At 50.7% G+C, this 19,425-nt stretch overlaps 1 pseudogene; it reads left to right on the top strand.

The window, feature by feature from the left end:
* The first annotated feature begins 2,538 nt into the window (after positions 1–2,538).
* LOC135570278 (actin-related protein 2/3 complex subunit 1A-like) lies at positions 2,539–16,143 on the top strand (annotated as a pseudogene).
* Positions 16,144–19,425: the final 3,282 nt, after the last annotated feature.

Below are 19,425 nucleotides of genomic sequence, written 5' to 3'. Positions count from 1 at the left end.
ATCCATTCCAGGCTGTATCACAGCGGTCTGAGGAACTACAGACCCTGGTTCGATTCCAGGCTGTATCACAGCGTCTAAGGCACTGCATCTCAGTGCTAGAGGAGTCACTACAGACCCTATATCCATTCCAGGCTGTATCACAGCGGTCTGAGGAACTACAGACCCTGGTTCGATTCCAGGCTGTATCACAGCGGTTAAGGCACTACAGACCCTGGTTCGATTCCAGGCTGTATCATAGTTGTCTAAGGCTCTGCATCTCAGTGCTAGAGGAGTCACTACAGACCCTAGATTCCATTCCAGGCTGTATCACAGTGGTCTGAGGAACTACAGACCCTGGTTCGATTCCAGAATGTATCACAGCAGTCTAGGGCACTGCATCTCAGTGCTAGAGGAGTCACTACAGACCCTAGATCCATTCCAGGCTGTATCACAGTGGTCTGAGGAACTACAGACCCTGGTTCGATTCCAGGCTGTATCACAGCGGTCTAAGGCACTGCTTCTCAGTGCTAGAGGAGTCACTACAGACTCTAGATCCATTCCAGGCTGTATCACAGCGGTCTGAGTCACTACAGACCCTGGTTCGATTCCAGGCTGTATCACAGCGTCTAAGGCACTGCTTCAGTGCTAGAGGAGTCACTACAGACCCTAGATCCATTCCAGGCTGTATCACAGCGGTCTGAGGAACTACAGACCCTGGTTCGATTCCAGGCTGTATCACAGCGGTCTAAGGCACTGCATCTCAGTGCTAGAGGAGTCACTACAGACCCTAGATCCATTTCAGGCTGTATCACAGCGGTCTGAGGAACTACAGACCCTGGTTCGATTCCAGGCTGTATCACAGCGGTCTAAGGCACTACAGACCCTGGTTCGATTCCAGGCTGTATCACAGCGGTCTAGGGCACTGCATCTCAGTGCTAGAGGAGTCACTACAGACCCTAGATCCATTCCAGGCTGTATCACAGTGGTCTGAGGAACTACAGACCCTGGTTCGATTCCAGGCTGTATCACAGAGGTCTAAGGCACTGCTTCTCAGTGATAGAGGAGTCACTACAGACCCTAGATCCATTCCAGGCTGTATCACAGCGGTCTGAGGAACTACAGACCCTGGTTCGATTCCAGGCTGTATCACAGCGGTCTAAGGCACTGCATCTCAGTGCTAGAGGAGTCACTACAGACCCTAGATCCATTCCAGGCTGTATCACAGTGGTCTGAGGAACTACAGACCCTGGTTCGATTCCAGGCTGTATCACAGGAACGGTCAGGCACTGCATCTCAGTGCTAGAGGAGTCACTACAGACCCTAGATCCATTCCAGGCTGTATCACAGCGGTCTGAGGAACTACAGACCCTGGTTCGATTCCAGGGTATCACTCTAAGGCACTGCTTCTCAGTGATAGAGGAGTCACTACAGACCCTAGATCCATTCCAGGCTGTATCACAGCGGTCTGAGGAACTACAGACCCTGGTTCGATTCCAGGCTGTATCACAGCGGTCTAAGGCACTGCATCTCAGTGCCCTGGACCCTAGATCCATTCCAGGCTGTATCACAGTGGTCTGAGGAACTACAGACCCTTGATCTAAGGCTCTGCATCTCAGTGCTAGAGGAGTCACTACAGACCCTAGATCCATTCCAGGCTGTATCACAGCGGTCTGAGGAACTACAGACCCTGGTTCGATTCCAGGCTGTATCACAGCAGTCTAAGGCACTGCATCCCAGTGCTAGAGGAGTCACTACAGACCCTAGATCCATTCCAGGCTGTATCACAGTGGTCTGAGGAACTACAGACCCTGGTTCGATTCCAGGCTGTATCACAGTTGTCTAAGGCACTGCTTCTCAGTGCTAGAGGAGTCAGACCCTAGATCCATTCCAGGCTGTATCACAGTGGTCTGAGGAACTACAGACCCTGGTTCGATTCCAGGCTGTATCACAGCAGTCTAAGGCACTGCATCTCAGTGCTAGAGGAGTCACTACAGACCCTAGATCCATTCCAGGCTGTATCACAGTGGTCTGAGGAACTACAGACCCTGGTTCGATTCCAGGCTGTATCACAGCGGTCTAAGGCACTGCATCTCAGTGCTAGAGGAGTCACTACAGACCCTAGATCCATTCCAGGCTGTATCACAGCGGTCTGAGGAACTACAGCCCCTGGTTCGATTCCAGGCTGTATCACAGCGGTCTAAGGCACTGCATCTCAGTGCTAGAGGAGTCACTACAGACCCTAGATCCATTCCAGGCTGTATCACAGCGGTCTGAGGAACTACAGACCCTGGTTCAACTCCAGGCTGTATCACAGCGGTCTGAGGAACTACAGACCCTGGTTCGATTCCAGGCTGTATCACAGCGGTCTGAGGAACTACAGACCCTGGTTCGACTCCAGGCTGTATCACAACCGGCCGTGATTGAGAGTCCCATAGGACGGCGTAGGCGTCATTGTTACTAAGAATTTGTTCTGAACGGACTTGTCTTGTTAATAAATAAAGGTACAATAAAATCTCCTAGACTAGGTTCATTAGCCGCTAGGGGCAGCCTTCAACAAAAAAAATATTCTTCTGTCTCCGGGTTTCGTCTGAATGTAGCTGGAAGCTTCCCGGTTCCGCTCCCGACAACCCTGGACGGATTCGTGTCGACTGCCCAGAGTCCGCGAATTCAAGTCCGCTGTCTCCCGTTATCAGTAAATATATCGTTTCCGAATAATAATAACAAGAGGACGAGCCAGAAGCTCTGTTAAAACCAAGGTAAGATAACAGTCAGCATGCGGGGGACTGTGGAAACGGGGAAGCGGGGAAAGGCTCGTAGGAAAGTTTGGGGCTTTGGTTCAAGAGAGAGGCCTCGTTTTTATACGGCGAGATGAAATTATTTTCGTAGCAAATTTTTATCGTTCGTAATCTTGTTGATTTATTATTTTTTCTTATGTACATCGAAGTATAAATAAATGACTAGATAATATATTGTGTTGCTAACTGGTTTAGGTATCGTAATGTTACATGCAAAATTTGGAGGAGTTATTTAGGGAACATTACTGGGTGGGATTGTCTATAAAACTGTCTATCACACCTTGCTCCTAAATACAGAACTAACTCATCTTTAATTTCACGAGTATGTCCTGTTATATTGTATAAAACACTTGCTCATTCACGTCTAACAGTTTTGTGAAATGTAAGATACATATTATTCTACCAAACAGGTAGCATTTACTAGCAGCTCACCGAATTGATTCAGGTTAATAACGAGCTGAGTCATGTTGTTGAATTTCTATGGGGGTTTTCTTTGTCTCTCTCTCTTTGTCTCTCTCTCTTTGTCTCTCTGTCTCTCTCTCTCTCTCTCTCTCTCTGTCTCTGTCTGTCTCTCTCTCTGTCTGTCTCTCTCTCTCTGTCTGTCTCTCTCTCTCTCTGTCTCTCTGTCTCTGTCTCTCTCTGTCTCTGTCTCTGTCTCTCTCTCTGTCTCTGTCTCTCTGTCTCTGTCTCTCTCTCTGTCTCTCTGTCTCTGTGTCTCTGTCTCTGTCTCTCTCTCTCTGTCTCTGTCTTCTCTCTCTGTCTCTCTGTCTCTGTCTCTCTGTCTCTCTGTCTCTGTCTCTCTCTCTGTCTCTCTCTCTGTCTGTCTCTGTCTCTCTCTCTGTCTGTGTAGCCGGTGACCAGTGAGACTGACCACCCAACTCCCATCAACATGTCACTGCACCAGTTTCTGCTTGAGCCCATCACCTGTCACGCCTGGAACCGGGACAGAACCCGTACGGACCAATGCTTTATTATATAGAAAATCACTTTAATTATTACTTTATTATATATTAATAATATATTATTATTACTTTAAATATACTGATATAATATACATAAACACTGAATACAACGTCAAAACGTATCGAAACACAGTTCATCTAATTGTTTATCCATTCTGTGATCTGGCCTTCTTCCTCTCCTTCTTCCTCCTCTTCTTCCTCTTCTTCCTCTCCTCTTCCTCCTCTTCTTCCTCCTCTTCTTCCCCTTCCTCCTCCTCTTCTTCCTCTTCTTCTTCCTCTCCTTCTTCCTCTTCTTCCTCCTCTTCTTCCTCTTCCCCTTCCTCCTCCTCTTCTTCCTCTTCCCCTTCCTCCTCTCCTTCTTCTTCTTCTTCCTCCTCCTCTTCTTCCTCCTCTTCTTCTTCCTCTTCCTCCTCTTCTTCTTCCTCTTCTTCCTCTTCTTCTTCCTCTTCCTCCTCTTCTTCTTCCCCTTCCTCCTCTTCTTCTTCTCTCCCTGTAGAGATCGCCATCAGTCCCAACAACCATGAGGTTCACATCTATCAGAAGAGCGGTAACCAGTGGGTGAAGAGTCATGAGCTGAAGGAGCACAATGGACACATCACAGGTAGACTAGGCACAGGAAATGACATCACAGGAATAGATTAAAACACATTTTTTTTAAACAACGTCTGGACATTGATGATGATGTTTTTCAGAGGTTTACATTGACCCCCCCCTCCCTCTCCAGGTATCGACTGGGCTCCTAAGTCCGACCGTATCGTGACGTGTGGGGCGGATCGTAACGCCTACGTCTGGTCCCTGAAGGACGGCGTCTGGAAGCCCACGCTGGTCATCCTGAGAATCAACCGAGCTGCGACCTTCGTCAAGTGGTCTCCTCTGGAGAACAAGTTCGCTGTGGGCAGCGGAGCCAGACTCATATCAGTCTGTTACTTCGAGTCTGATAACGACTGGTGAGGACTAGACAGGACTGACTCATATCAGTCTGATAACGACTGGTGAGGACTAGACAGGACTGGCTCATATCAGTCTGATAACGACTGGTGAGGACTAGACAGGACTGACTCATATCAGTCTGATAACGACTGGTGAGGACTAGACAGGACTGACTCATATCAGTCTGATAACGACTGGTGAGGACTAGACAGGACTGACTCATATCAGTCTGATAACGACTGGTGAGGACTAGACAGGACTGACTCATCAGTCTGATAACGACTGGTGAGGACTAGACAGGAGGGACTGACATATCAGTTGATAACGGGAGGACTAGACAGGACTGAATATCAGTTTTGTACTCTTTGAATGTGTGGACTGACTCATATCAGTCTGTTACTGTGTGGTGAGGACAGGTGGGACTGACTAAGTCATATCAAGAAGCCGATCTGATAACGACTGGTGAGGGCTCAGTCTGGACTGGCATCCTAACAACGTGCTGCTGGCGGCTGGATCCTGTGACTTCAAATGCAGGTAGAGAGATAGACTGTCAGAGACCATGTTTCAGCCTCATCAGTAGAGAGAGAGACTGTCAGAGACCATGTTTCAGCCTCATCAGTAGAGAGAGAGACCATGTTTCAGCCTCCCCAGTAGAGGAGAGACCGTCAGAGACCATGTTTCAGCCTCATCAGTAGAGAGAGAGACCATGTTTCAGCCTCCCCAGTAGAGAGAGACCGTCAGAGACCATGTTTCAGCCTCATCAGTAGAGAGAGACCGTCAGAGACCATGTTACAGCCTCATCAGTAGAGAGAGAGACCATGTTTCAGCCTCATCAGTAGAGAGAGAGACTGTCAGAGACCATGTTTCAGCCTCATCAGTAGAGAGAGAGACCGTCAGAGACCATGTTTCAGCCTCATCAGTAGAGAGAGAGACCATGTTTCAGCCTCCCCAGTAGAGAGAGACCGTCAGAGACCATGTTTCAGCCTCATCAGTAGAGAGAGAGACCATGTTTCAGCCTCATCAGTAGAGAGAGAGACCGTCAGAGACCATGTTTCAGCCTCATCAGTAGAGAGAGACCATGTTTCAGCCTCATCAGTAGAGAGAGAGAGAGAGACCGTCAGAGACCATGTTTCAGCCTCATCAGTAGAGAGAGAGAGACCATGTTTCAGCCTCCCCAGTAGAGAGACCGTCAGAGACCATGTTTCAGCCTCATCAGTAGAGAGAGAGACTGTCAGAGACCATGTTTCAGCCTCATCAGTAGAGAGACCGTCAGAGACCATGTTTCAGCCTCATCAGTAGAGAGAGACCGTCAGAGACCATGTTTCAGCCTCATCAGTAGAGAGACAGACCGTCAGAGACCATGTTTCAGCCTCATCAGTAGAGAGAGAGACCGTCAGAGACCATGTTTCAGCCTCATCAGTAGAGAGAGAGACCATGTTTCAGCCTCATCAGTAGAGAGAGAGAGCAGAGACCATGTTTCAGCCTCATCAGTAGAGAGAGAGACAGACCGTCAGAGACCATGTTTCAGCCTCATCAGTAGAGAGAGAGAGACCGTCAGAGACCATGTTTCAGCCTCATCAGTAGAGAGAGAGAGACCGTCAGAGACCATGTTTCAGCCTCCTCAGTAGAGAGAGAAACCATGTTTCAGCCTCATCAGTAGTCTTTATACATTAGATACCTGGGTCTCTCAGTAGGAGTGTTGAATCTAGGATCAGGGTCTATATTCACACAGCGTCTCTCAGTAGACCCCTGATCAGTAGGTATTGATACGTACGCCCCCTGATCAGTAGGTATTGATACGTACGGCCCCCTGATCAGTAGGTATTGATACGTACGGCCCCCTGATCAGTAGGTATTGATACGTACGGCCCCCTGGTCAGTAGGTATTGATACGTACGGCCCCCTGGTCAGTAGGTATTGATACGTACGGCCCCCTGGTCAGTAGGTATTGATACGTACGGCCCCCTGGTCAGTAGGTATTGATACGTACGGCCCCCTGATCAGTAGGTATTGATACGTACGGCCCCCTGATCAGTAGGTATTGATACGTACGGCCCCCTGATGAATAGTTATAATATATTACCCCCTCTCTCTCTCCCCAGGGTGTTCTCGGCCTACATCAAGGAGGTGGAGGAGAAGCCCGGCCCCACCCCTTGGGGGTCCAAGATGCCGTTTGGGGCGGTGCTGGCTGAGTTTGGTGGTGCCGGGGGAGGAGGATGGGTCCACTCTGTGTCCTTCTCCTCGTCTGGTAACAGACTGGCCTGGGTCTCACACGACTCCACTGTTACTGTGGTGGACGGTACCAAGGGATCCACGTGAGTCTCTCTGGGGGGTTATGTTACTGTGGTGGATGGTACCAAGGGATCCACGTGAGTCTCTCTGGGGGGGGTTATGTTACTGTGGTGGACGGTACCAAGGGATCCACGTGAGTCTCTCTGGGGGGGGGGGGGGACTCCACTGTTACTGTGGTGGATGGTACCAAGGGATCCACGTGAGTCTCTCTGGGGGGGGTTTATGTTACTGTGGTGGACGGTACCAAGGGATCCACGTGAGTCTCTCTGGGGGTTTATGTTACTGTGGTGGACGGTACCAAGGGATCCACGTGAGTCTCTGGGGGTTTATGTTACTGTGGTGGACGGTACCAAGGGATCCACGTGAGTCTCTCTGGGGGGTTTATGTTACTGTGGTGGACGGTACCAAGGGATCCACGTGAGTCTCTCTGGGGGGTTTATGTTACTGTGGTGGACGGTACCAAGGGATCCACGTGAGTCTCTCTGGGGGGGGGGTTTATGTTACTGTGGTGGACGGTACCAAGGGATCCACGTGAGTCTCTCTGGGGGGTTTATGTTACTGTGGTGGATGGTACCAAGGGATCCACGTGAGTCTCTCTGGGGGGTTTATGTTACTGTGGTGGACGGTACCAAGGGATCCACGTGAGTCTCTCTGGGGGGTTTATGTTACTGTGGTGGACGGTACCAAGGGATCCACGTGAGTCTCTCTGGGGGGTTTATGTTACTGTGGTGGACGGTACCAAGGGATCCACGTGAGTCTCTCTGGGGGGTTTATGTTACTGTGGTGGACGGTACCAAGGGATCCACGTGAGTCTCTCTGGGGGGGTTTATGTTACTGTGGTGGACGGTACCAAGGGATCCACGTGAGTCTCTGGGGGGGGGGGGTGTATTGTATTCTGTGTATTCAGACTGTGGTGGAACTCGGTCATTCTTTTCAATGGTGTGTGTGTGTGTGTGTGTGTGTGTGTGTGTGTGTGTGTGTGTGTGTGTGTGTGTGTGTGTTTCAGTCCGTCTCAGTTGAAGACTGAGTTCCTCCCTCTGCTCAGTGTTCTCTTCATCTCTGAGAACAGCGTGGTGGCAGCGGTAAGTCTCTCCGTCTCTCTCTCTTTCTCCGTCTCTCTCTCTTTCTCCGTCTCTCTCTCTTTCTCCGTCTCTCTCTTTCTCGTCTCCCTCTCTCTCCGTCTCCCTCTCTCTCCGTCTCCCTCTCTCTCCGTCTCCCTCTCTCCGTCTCCTCTCTCTCTCGTTTCCCTCTCTCTCCGCTCTCCCTCTCTCTCCGTCTCCTCTCTCTCTCCGTCTCCCTCTCTCTCCGTCTCTCTCTCTCTCTCCGTCTCTCTCTCTTTCTCCGTCTCTTTCTCCGTCTCTTTCTCCGTCTCTTTCTCCGTCTCTTTCTCCGTCTCTTTCTCAGTCTCTCCCTCTTTCTCCGTCTCTCCCTCTTTCTCCGTCTCTCCGTTTCTCCGTCTCCCCCTCCCTCCGTCTCCCCCTCCCTCTCTCCGTCTCCCTCTCTCTCCGTCTCTCTCTCTCCGTCTCCCTCTCTCTCTCTCTCTCTCTCTCTCTCTCTCTCTCTCTCTCCGTCTGTCTCTCTCTCCGTCTGTCTCTCCTCAGGGTCATGACTGTTGTCCCATGCTGTTCCGTTGTGATGACGGAGGGTCCCTGACGTCTGTCTCTCTCTCCGTCTGTCTCTCTCTCCGTCTCTCTCCTCAGGGTCATGACTGTTGTCCCATGCTGTTCCGTTGTGATGACGGAGGGAGGGTCCCTGACGTCTGTCTCTCTCTCCGTCTGTCTCTCTCCGTCTCTCTCCTCAGGGTCATGACTGTTGTCCCATGCTGTTCCGTTGTGATGACGGGGGGTCCCTGACGTCTGTCTCTCTCTCCGTCTGTCTCTCCTCAGGGTCATGACTGTTGTCCCATGCTGTTCCGTTGTGATGACGGAGGGTCCCTGACGTTTGTCTCCAAGCTGGACCTTCCTAAAGCCTCCATCACTAGAAACATCTCTGCTATGGAGCGTTTCAGAAACATGGACAAGAGAGCGACTACAGAGGACCGTAACACAGCCCTGGAGACACTGCACCAGAACTCCATCACGTAGGACACACACACACACACACACACACTGCACCAGAACTCCATCACGTAGGATACACACACACACACACACACACACACTGCACCAGAACTCCATCACGTAGGATACACACACACACACACACTGCACCAGAACTCCATCACGTAGGATACACACACACACACACACTGCACCAGAACCCATCAATGTAGGATACAGAACTCCATCACGTTACACACACACACACACACACACACACTGCACCAGAACTCCATCACGTAGGATACACACACACACACACACACACCAGCCCTGGAGACACTGCACCAGAACTCCATCACGTAGGATACACACACACTGCACCAGAACTCCATCACGTAGGATACACACACACACACACACAGACACTGCACCAGAACTCCATCACATTTTACACACACACACACACACTGCACCAGAACTCCATCAATTACATGAGTTGATGGGACACACACACACACACACATCCTGACTAATGGCAGCCCATTCTTGATAGTCAATGTTTGGAGTTTGTCTACCTCAGGATTGACCACAAGTTCTCAATGGACAGATTCATGGACCCAAAATATTGATGTTTTGTTCCCCGACACTTAGCCCTGGAGATCATGCTGGAGAAGGCGTTGAAACTGTTCCTGGAGCCCAGGATGTGTTGGTACTTCTTTATTCATGGCTGTGTTCTTGGCTGAGAAGCAACCCCACACTTGAATGGTCTCAGGATGCTTTACTGTTGGCATGACACAGGACTGATGGTAGCGCTCACCTTGTCTTCTCCGGACAAGCTTTTATCCGGATTCCCCAAACAACCGGAAAGGGGATTCATCAGAGAACATGACGTTACCCCAGTCCTCAGCAGTCCAATCCCTGTACCTTTTGCAGAATATCAGTCTCCCTGATGTTTTTCCTTGAGAGAAGTGGCTTCTTTGCTGCCCTTCTTGACACCAGGCCATCCTCCAAAAGTCGTTGCCTCATTGTGCGTGCATTTGCAGATGCACTCACACCTGCCTGCTGACACTCCTGAGCAAGCTCTGTACTGGTGGGGCACCGATCCCGCAGCTGAATCCACTTTAGGAGACGGTCCTGGCGCTTGCTGGGCTTTCTTGGGCGCCCTGAAGCCTTCTTCACAACAATTGAACCACTCTCCTTGAAGTTCTTGATGATCCGATTAATGGTTGATTTAGGTGCAATCAAACTGGCAGCAATATCCTGGCCTGTGTAGCGCTTTTTGTGCAAAGCAATGATGACGGGGGACAATGATGACGTGTTTCCTTGCAGGTAACCATGGTTGACAGAGGAAGAACAATGACCACCCTCCTATTGAGGCTTCCAGTCTGTTATTCGAACTCAATCAGCATGACAGAGTGATCTCCAGCCTTGTCCTCGTCAACACTCACACCTGTGTTAACGAGAGAATCACTGACATGATGTCAGCTGGTCCTTTTGTGGCAGGGCTGAAATGAGGTGGAAATGTTTTTTGGGGGGGATTCAGTTCATTTGCATGTCAAAGAGGGACTTTGCAATTAATTGCAATTCATCTGATCACTCTTCATAACATTCTGGAGTTTATGCAAATTGCCGTCATACAAACTGAGGCAGCAGACTTTGTGAAAATTAATATTTGTCATTCTCAACTTTTGGCCTCAACTGTAGTGTTTATCTCTGAGGGAGACCAGCGGGACTGTCTGACCCTGTTCTATTGTCTATGAGGGAGACCAGCGGGACTGTCTGACCCTGTTGTATTGTCTCTCCAGTCAAGTCTCTATCTATGAGGGAGACCAGCGGGACTGTCTGACCCTGTTATATTGTCTATGAGGGAGACCAGCGGGACTGTCTGACCCTGTTATATCGTCTCTCCACCAGTCAAGTCTCTATCTATGAGGGAGACCAGCGGGACTGTCTGACCCTGTTATATTGTCTCTAGTCTATGAGGGAGACCTGAGGGACTGTCTGACCCTGTTATATTGTCTCTCCTCCAGTCAGGTCTCTATCTATGAGGGAGACCAGCGGGACTGTCTGACCCTGTTCTATTGTCTCTCCAGTCAGGTCTCTATCTATGAGGGAGACCAGCGGGACTGTCTGACCCTGTTATATTCTGCACTATGAGGGCATCGATGGAGCCATGACCATCTGGGACTTCAAGGTAACAGACACACACAGGTCTCTATCTATGAGAGACACACACACACACACACATTATTATGGACAGAGGACAACATGGCCCCCAGCTGAAGACCAGACTTAGTCAGTAGACTGTTATGGACAGAGGACAACATGGCCCCCAGCTGAAGACCAGACTTAGTCAGTAGACTGTTATGGACAGAGGACAACATGGCCCCCAGCTGAAGACCAGACTTAGTCAGTAGACTGTTATGGACAGAGGACAACATGGCCCCCAGCTGAAGACCAGACTTAGTCAGACTGTTATGGACAGAGGACATGTCCCCCAGCTGAAGACCAGACTTAGTCAGTAGACTTATGGACAGAGGACAACATGGCCCCCAGCTGAAGACCAGACTTAGTCAGTAGACTGTTATGGACAGAGGACAACATGGCCCCCAGCTGAAGACCAGACTTAGTCAGTAGACTGTTATGGACAGAGGACAACATGGCCCCCAGCTGAAGACCAGACTTAGTCAGTAGACTGTTATGGACAGAGGACAACATTACATTTACATTTAAGTCATTTAGCAGACGCTCTTATCCAGAGCGACTTACAAATTGGTGCGTTCACCTTAAGACATCCAGTGGAACAGCCACTTTACAATAGTGCATCTAAATCTTTTAAGGGGGGGGTGAGAAGGATTACTTTATCCTATTCTAGGTATTCCTTAAAGAGGTGGGGTTTCAGGTGTCTCCGGAAGGTGGTGATTGACTCCGCTGTCCTGGCGTCGTGAGGGAGTTTGTTCCACCATTGGGGGGCCAGAGCAGCGAACAGTTTTGACTGGGCTGCGCGGGAACTGTACTTCCTCAGTGGTAGGGAGGCGAGCAGGCCAGAGGTGGATGAACGCAGTGCCCTTGTTTGGGTGTAGGGCCTGATCAGAGCCTGGAGGTACTGAGGTGCCGTTCCCCTCACAGCTCCGTAGGCAAGCACCATGGTCTTGTAGCGGATGCGAGCTTCAACTGGAAGCCAGTGGAGAGAGCGGAGGAGCGGGGTGACGTGAGAGAACTTGGGAAGGTTGAACACCAGACGGGCTGCGGCGTTCTGGATGAGTTGTAGGGGTTTAATGGCACAGGCAGGGAGCCCAGCCAACAGCGAGTTGCAGTAATCCAGACGGGAGATGACAAGTGCCTGGATTAGGACCTGCGCCGCTTCCTGTGTGAGGCAGGGTCGTACTCTGCGGATGTTGTAGAGCATGAACCTACAGGAACGGGCCACCGCCTTGATGTTAGTTGAGAACGACAGGGTGTTGTCCAGGATCACGCCAAGGTTCTTAGCGCTCTGGGAGGAGGACACAATGGAGTTGTCAACCGTGATGGCGAGATCATGGAACGGGCAGTCCTTCCCGGGAGGAAGAGCAGCTCCGTCTTGCCGAGGTTCAGCTTGAGGTGGTGATCCGTCATCCACACTGATATGTCTGCCAGACATGCAGAGATGCGATTCGCCACCTGGTCATCAGAAGGGGAAAGGAGAAGATTAATTGTGTGTCGTCTGCATAGCAATGATAGGAGAGACCATGTGAGGTTATGACAGAGCCAAGTGACTTGGTGTATAGCGAGAATAGGAGAGGGCCTAGAACAGAGCCCTGGGGGACACCAGTGGTGAGAGCGCGTGGTGAGGAGACAGATTCTCGCCACGCCACCTGGTAGGAGCGACCTGTCAGGTAGGACGCAATCCAAGCGTGGGCCGCGCCGGAGATGCCCAACTCGGAGAGGGTGGAGAGGAGGATCTGATGGTTCACAGTATCGAAGGCAGCCGATAGGTCTAGAAGGATGAGAGCAGAGGAGAGAGAGTTAGCTTTAGCAGTGCGGAGCGCCTCCGTGATACAGAGAAGAGCAGTCTCAGTTGAATGACTAGTCTTGAAACCTGACTGATTTGGATCAAGAAGGTCATTCTGGAGAGATAGCAGAGCTGGCCAAGGACGGCACGTTCAAGAGTTTTGGAGAGAAAAGAAAGAAGGGATACTGGTCTGTAGTTGTTGACATCGGAGGGATCGAGTGTAGGTTTTTTCAGAAGGGGTGCAACTCTCGCTCTCTTGAAGACGGAAGGAACGTAGCCAGCGGTCAGGGATGAGTTGATGAGCGAGGTGAGGTGAGGTAAGGGAGAAGGTCTCCGGAAATGGTCTGGAGAAGAGAGGAGGGGATAGGGTCAAGCGGGCAGGTTGTTGGGCGGCCGGCCGTCACAAGACGCGAGATTTCATCTGGAGAGAGAGGGGAGAAAGAGGTCAGAGCACAGGGTAGGGCAGTGTGAGCAGAACCAGCGGTGTCGTTTGACTTAGCAAACGAGGATCGGATGTCGTCGACCTTCTTTTCAAAATGGTTGACGAAGTCATCTGCAGAGGGGGAGGAGGATTCAGGAGGGAGGAGAAGGTGGCAAAGAGCTTCCTAGGGTTAGAGGCAGATGCTTGGAATTTAGAGTGGTGGAAAGTGGCTTTAGCAGCAGAGACAGAAGAGGAAAATGTAGAGAGGAGGGAGTGAAAGGATGCCAGGTCCGCAGGGAGGCGAGTTTTCCTCCATTTCCGCTCGGCTGCCCGGAGCCCTGTTCTGTGAGCTCGCAATGAGTCGTCGAGCCACGGAGCGGGAGGGAGGACCGAGCCGGCCTGGAGGATAGGGGACATAGAGAGTCAAAGGATGCAGAAAGGGAGGAGAGGAGGGTTGAGGAGGCAGAATCAGGAGATAGGTTGGAGAAGGTTTGAGCAGAGGGAAGAGATGATAGGATGGAAGAGGAGAGAGTAGCGGGGAGAGAGAGAGCGAAGGTTGGGACGGCGCGATACCATCCGAGTAGGGGCAGTGTGGGAAGTGTTGGATGAGAGCGAGAGGGAAAAGGATACAAGGTAGTGGTCGGAGACTTGGAGGGGAGTTGCAGTGAGGTTAGTGGAAGAACAGCATCTAGTAAAGATGAGGTCGAGCGTATTGCCTGCCTTGTGAGTAGGGGGGTGAGGTGAGAGGGAGAGGTCAAAAGAGGAGAGGAGTGGAAAGAAGGAGGCAGAGAGGAATGAGTCAAAGGTAGACGTGGGGAGGTTAAAGTCGCCCAGAACTGTGAGAGGTGAGCCGTCCTCAGGAAAGGAGCTTATCAAGGCATCAAGCTGATGAACTCTCAGAGGGAACCTGGAGGGCGATAAATGATAAGGATGTTAAGCTTGAAAGGGCTGGTAACTGTGACAGCATGGAATTCAAAGGAGGCGATAGACAGATGGGTAAGGGGAGAAAGAGAGAATGACCACTTGGGAGAGATGAGGATCCCGGTGCCACCACCCCGCTGACCAGAAGCTCTCGGGGTGTGCGAGAACACGTGGGCGGACGAAGAGAGAGCAGTAGGGGTAGCAGTGTTATCTGTGGTGATCCATGTTTCCGTCAGTGCCAAGAAGTCGAGGGACTGGAGGGAGGCATAGGCTGAGATGAACTCTGCCTTGTTGGCCGCAGATCGGCAGTTCCAGAGGCTACCGGAGACCTGGAACTCCACGTGGGTCGTGCGCGCTGGGACCACCAGATTAGGGTGGCCGCGGCCACGCGGTGTGGAGCGTTTGTATGGTCTGTGCAGAGAGGAGAGAACAGGGATAGACAGACACATAGTTGACAGGCTACAGAAGAGGCTACGCTAATGCAAAGGAGATTGGAATGACAAGTGGACTACACGTCTCGAATGTTCAGAAAGTTAAGCTTACGTAGCAAGAATCTTATTGACTAAAATGATTAAAATGATACAGTACTGCTGAAGTAGGCTAGCTGGCAGTGGCTGCGTTGTTGACTCTGTAGGCTAGCTGGCAGTGGCTGCGTTGTTGGCACTACACTAATCAAGTCGTTCCGTTGAGTGTGATAGTTTCTACAGTGCTGCTATTCGGGGGCTAGCTGGCTAGCTAGCAGTGTTGATTACGTTACGTTGCGTTAAAAGAACGACAATAGCTGGCTAGCTAACCTAGAAAATCGCTCTAGACTACACAATTATCTTTGATACAAAGACGGCTATGTAGCTAGCTATGTAGCTAGCTACGATCAAACAAATCAAACCGTTGTACTGTAATGAAATGAAATGAAAATGTGATACTACCTGTGGAGCGAAGCGGAAAGCGACCGGGTTGTTGAGTGAGGAAGTTCTATTCGGTAGACGTTGGCTAGCTGTTGGCTAGCTAGCAGTGTCTCCTACGTTAAGGACGACAAATAGCTGGCTAGCTAACCTCGGTAAATTAAGATAATCACTCTAAGACTACACACTCTAAACTACACAATTATCTTGGATACGAAGACAGCAAAGACAACTATGTAGCTAGCTAACACTACACTAATCAAGTCGTTCAGTTGAGTGTAATAGTTTTTACAGTGCTGCTATTCGGAAGACTGTGGACGTTTGCTAGCTGGCTAGCTGGCTAGCTGCTGGGCAGATAGCAGTGTAGACTACGTTAGGACGACGAAATACGATAATTACGCAATTATCTTTGATACAAAGACGGCTAGCTAAGAAGAAATTGCTAAGATTAGACAAATCAAACCATTGTACTATAATGAAATGTAATGAAAAGTTATACTACCTGCGGACCGAAGCGCTCGGATGCGACCGGATGCGACCGCTCGCTCCAACCCGGAAGTAGAAACATGGCCCCCAGCTGAAGACCAGACTTAGTCAGTAGACTGTTATGGACAGAGGACAACATGGCCCCCAGCTGAAGACCAGACTTAGTCAGTAGACTGTTATGGACAGAGGACAACATGGCCCCCAGCTGAAATCCTTAAAGTACTTAGTCAGTCGACTGGGGGACTGTTATTGACAGAGGACAACAATCCTTAAAGTAGAATGTAATTAATGATATTCACTGGAATGGAATCAGGTCAGTAGACTGGGTGACTCTGTTATTGACCAATGTGTTGTTGTCTCCTCAGAGTCTGGAGGCATCCATCCAGGGGCTGAGGATCATGTGAAGGACCAGCTAAACAACCCCCCCCTCCCGTTTCCCTGACAACCCCCCCCCCTCCCGTTTCCCTGACAACCCCCTCCTCCAAGCGGCCAGTAACAGTCTGACCACGCTAAGAAGTATCTGATTAAAAAGCACTGACTACACACACACACACACACACACACACACACACACTACACTACACTACACTACACACACACACACACACACTACACTACACTACACACACACACACTACACTACACACACACACACACACACACACACACACACTACACTACACACACACACACACACACACACACACACTACACTACACACACACACACCTACACACACACACCCTCTCTGAGCTGACATTACCGCTGATTGTTTATGTAAACGAAGGGTCATAGGTCAACTTGACGACCCCCGGGATGTACCACATTCCACATCAGTGTGTGTTTTTAAATGTAATAATAATAATAATAACAGGTGTTTTGTCTCTGAAACGACTTCGGCACTACAACACTAAGTCACCATTGAAGGATGTGCTGAGTAGCCAATGTCACCAAATGGCACACTAGTCCCTATATAAGTGCACTACTTTAGACCAGAGTCCTATAGCGGCTATATCCTCTGTGATATGGCCCATGGTCAGAAATAGTTCACTGTCAAGGAACTAGGGTGCTATTTGGGATGGTTCCTATGTCATTAGATGGAGGATGTACCTACGATGTGTCCCTATGGGCCCATGGTTCACTGTCAAGGAACTAGGGTGCTAGTTGGGATGGTTCCTATGTCATTAGATGGAGGATGTACCTATGATGTGTCCCTATGGGCCCATGGTTCACTGTCAGCTGCAGGAGAAATAAAGAATCAATTGACACTGGTTCCTATGTCATTAGATGGAGGATGTACCTGTCTGTCTGTGTCCCTATGGGCCCATGGTTCACTGTCAAGGAACTAGGGTTCTAGTTGGGATGGTTCTGTATGTCATTAGATGGAGGATGTACCTACGATGTGTCCCTATGGGCCCATGGTTCACTGTCAAGGAACTAGGGTGCTAGTCTGGGATGGTTCCTATGTCATTAGATGGAGGATGTACTCTACGATGTGTCCCTATGGGCCCATGGTTCACTGTCAAGGAACTCTGTCTGCTATTTGGGTTGGTTCCTATGTCATTAGATGGAGGATGTACCTACGATGTGTCCCTATGGGCCCATGGTTCACTGTCAAGGAACTAGGGTTCTAGTTGGGATGGTTCCTATGTCATTAGATGGAGGATGTACCCCTCTACGACCCTGTGTCCCTATGGGCCCATGGTTCACTGTCAACCCTAGTCTACTCCTCTCTCTCCCACCCTAGTCTAACTAGGGTGTCTAGTTGGGATGGTTCCTATGTCATTAGATGGAGGATGTCTACCTATGATGTGTCCCTATGGGCCCATGGTTCACTGTCAAGGAACTAGGGTTCTAGTTGGGATGGTTCCTATGTCATTAGATGGAGGATGTACCTATGATGTGTCCCTATGGGCCCATGGTTCACTGTCAGCTGCAGGAGAAATAAAGAATCAATTGACACTACCGGTCTAGTCTCCTGTCTGTCTGTTGCTCTGCCGAGTCGCCTGTCTGTCTGTTGCTCTCACCCTAGTCTACTGTCTGTCTGTTGCTCTGCCGAGTCCCTGTCTGTTGCTCTCCCCTAGTCTACTGTCTGTCTGTTGCTCTCCCACCGAGTCTACCTGTCTGTGTTACTCTACCCTAGTCTACCTGTCTGTTGCTCTGCCTACCTAGTCGCCTGTCTGTTGCTCTGCTCTACCGAGTCTACCTGTCTGTTGCTCTGCTCTACCCCACCCTAGTCGCCTGTCTGTTGCTCTGCTCTACCGAGTCGCCTGTCTGTCCCACCCTAGTCTGTTGCTCTGCTCTCCCACCCTAGTCTACCCTCGCCTGTCTGTCTGTTGCTCTGCTCTACCCTAGTCGCCCTGTCTGTCTGTCTGCCTCTGCCGAGTCTCCCTGTCTGTCTCTTGCTCTGCCGAGTCGCCTGTCTGTCTGTCGCTCTGCCGAGTCTACCTGTCTGTCTGTCGCTCTGCCCTAGTCGCCCTGTCTGTCTGTCGCTCTGCCTAGTCTACCTGTCTCTCTGTCGCTCTGCCCGCCTGTCTGTCTCTCCTCCCACTCTGCCGAGTCTACCTGTCTGTCTGTCGCTCTGCCCCTAGTCTACCCTCTGTCTGTCTCTCTGCCGAGTCGCCTGTCTGTTTTCTGTCTCTGTCTGTTACTTTGTGTGGAGGAGCCAGACTAAGCCCTTCCAACAGAAGGAAATGATCACATGCATCTGGTGGAACAGAACAAGAAACAGGGAAGGTGGATAATGAAGAGGGGAGTCTCATCTACCCTCTCTCTCTCTCCCACCCTAGTCTACCCCTTCTCTCACCCTAGTCTACTCTCTCTCTCTCTCTCTCCCACCCTAGTCTACCCTCTCTCTCTCACCCTAGTCTACCCTCTCTCTCTCTCTCTCTCCCACCCTAGTCTACCCTCTCTCTCTCTCTCCCACCCTAGTCTACCCTCTCTCTCTCTCTCACCCTAGTCTACCCTCTCTCTCTCTCCCCACCCTAGTCTACCCTCTCTCTCTCTCTCCCACCCTAGTCTACCCTCTCTCTCTCTCCCACCCTAGTCTACCCTCTCTCTCTCTCCCACCCTAGTCTACCCTCTCTCTCTCTCTCCCACCCTAGTCTACCCTCTCTCTCTCTCCCACCCTAGTCTACCCTCTCTCTCTCCCTCTCTCTCTCCCACCCTAGTCTACCCTCCTCTCTCTCTCCCACCCTCTCTCTCTCTCCCACCCTAGTCTACCCTCTCTCTCTCCCCACCCTAGTCTACCCTCTCTCTCTCCCACCCTAGTCTACCCTCTCTCTCTCTCACTCTAGTCTACCCTCTCTCTCTCTCCCACCCTAGTCTACCCTCTCTCTCTCCCACCCTAGTCTACCCTCTCTCTCTCCCACCCTAGTCTACCCTCTCTCTCTCTCCCACCCTAGTCTACCCTCTCTCTCTCTCCCACCCTAGTCTACCCTCTCTCTCTCTCTCCCACCCTAGTCTACCCTCTCTCTCTCTCTCCCCCTAGTCTACCCTCTCTCTCTCTCTCTTCCACCCTAGTCTACCCTCTCTCTCTTCCACCCTAGTCTACCCTCTCTCTCTCTTCCACCCTAGTCTACCCTCTCTCTCTCTCCACCCTAGTCTACCCCCTAGTCTACCCTAGTCCCTCTCTCCCACCCTAGTCTACCCTCTCTCTCCCACCCTAGTCTACCCTCTCTCTCTCTCTCCCCCCTAGTCTACCC

Source organism: Oncorhynchus nerka, unplaced genomic scaffold (assembly GCF_034236695.1).
Source record: "Oncorhynchus nerka isolate Pitt River unplaced genomic scaffold, Oner_Uvic_2.0 unplaced_scaffold_1001, whole genome shotgun sequence".
Classification (NCBI taxonomy): Eukaryota; Metazoa; Chordata; class Actinopteri; order Salmoniformes; family Salmonidae; genus Oncorhynchus; species Oncorhynchus nerka.
Note: the sequence above shows the minus strand (reverse complement) of the source record. Positions and strands in the feature narration are given on the sequence as shown.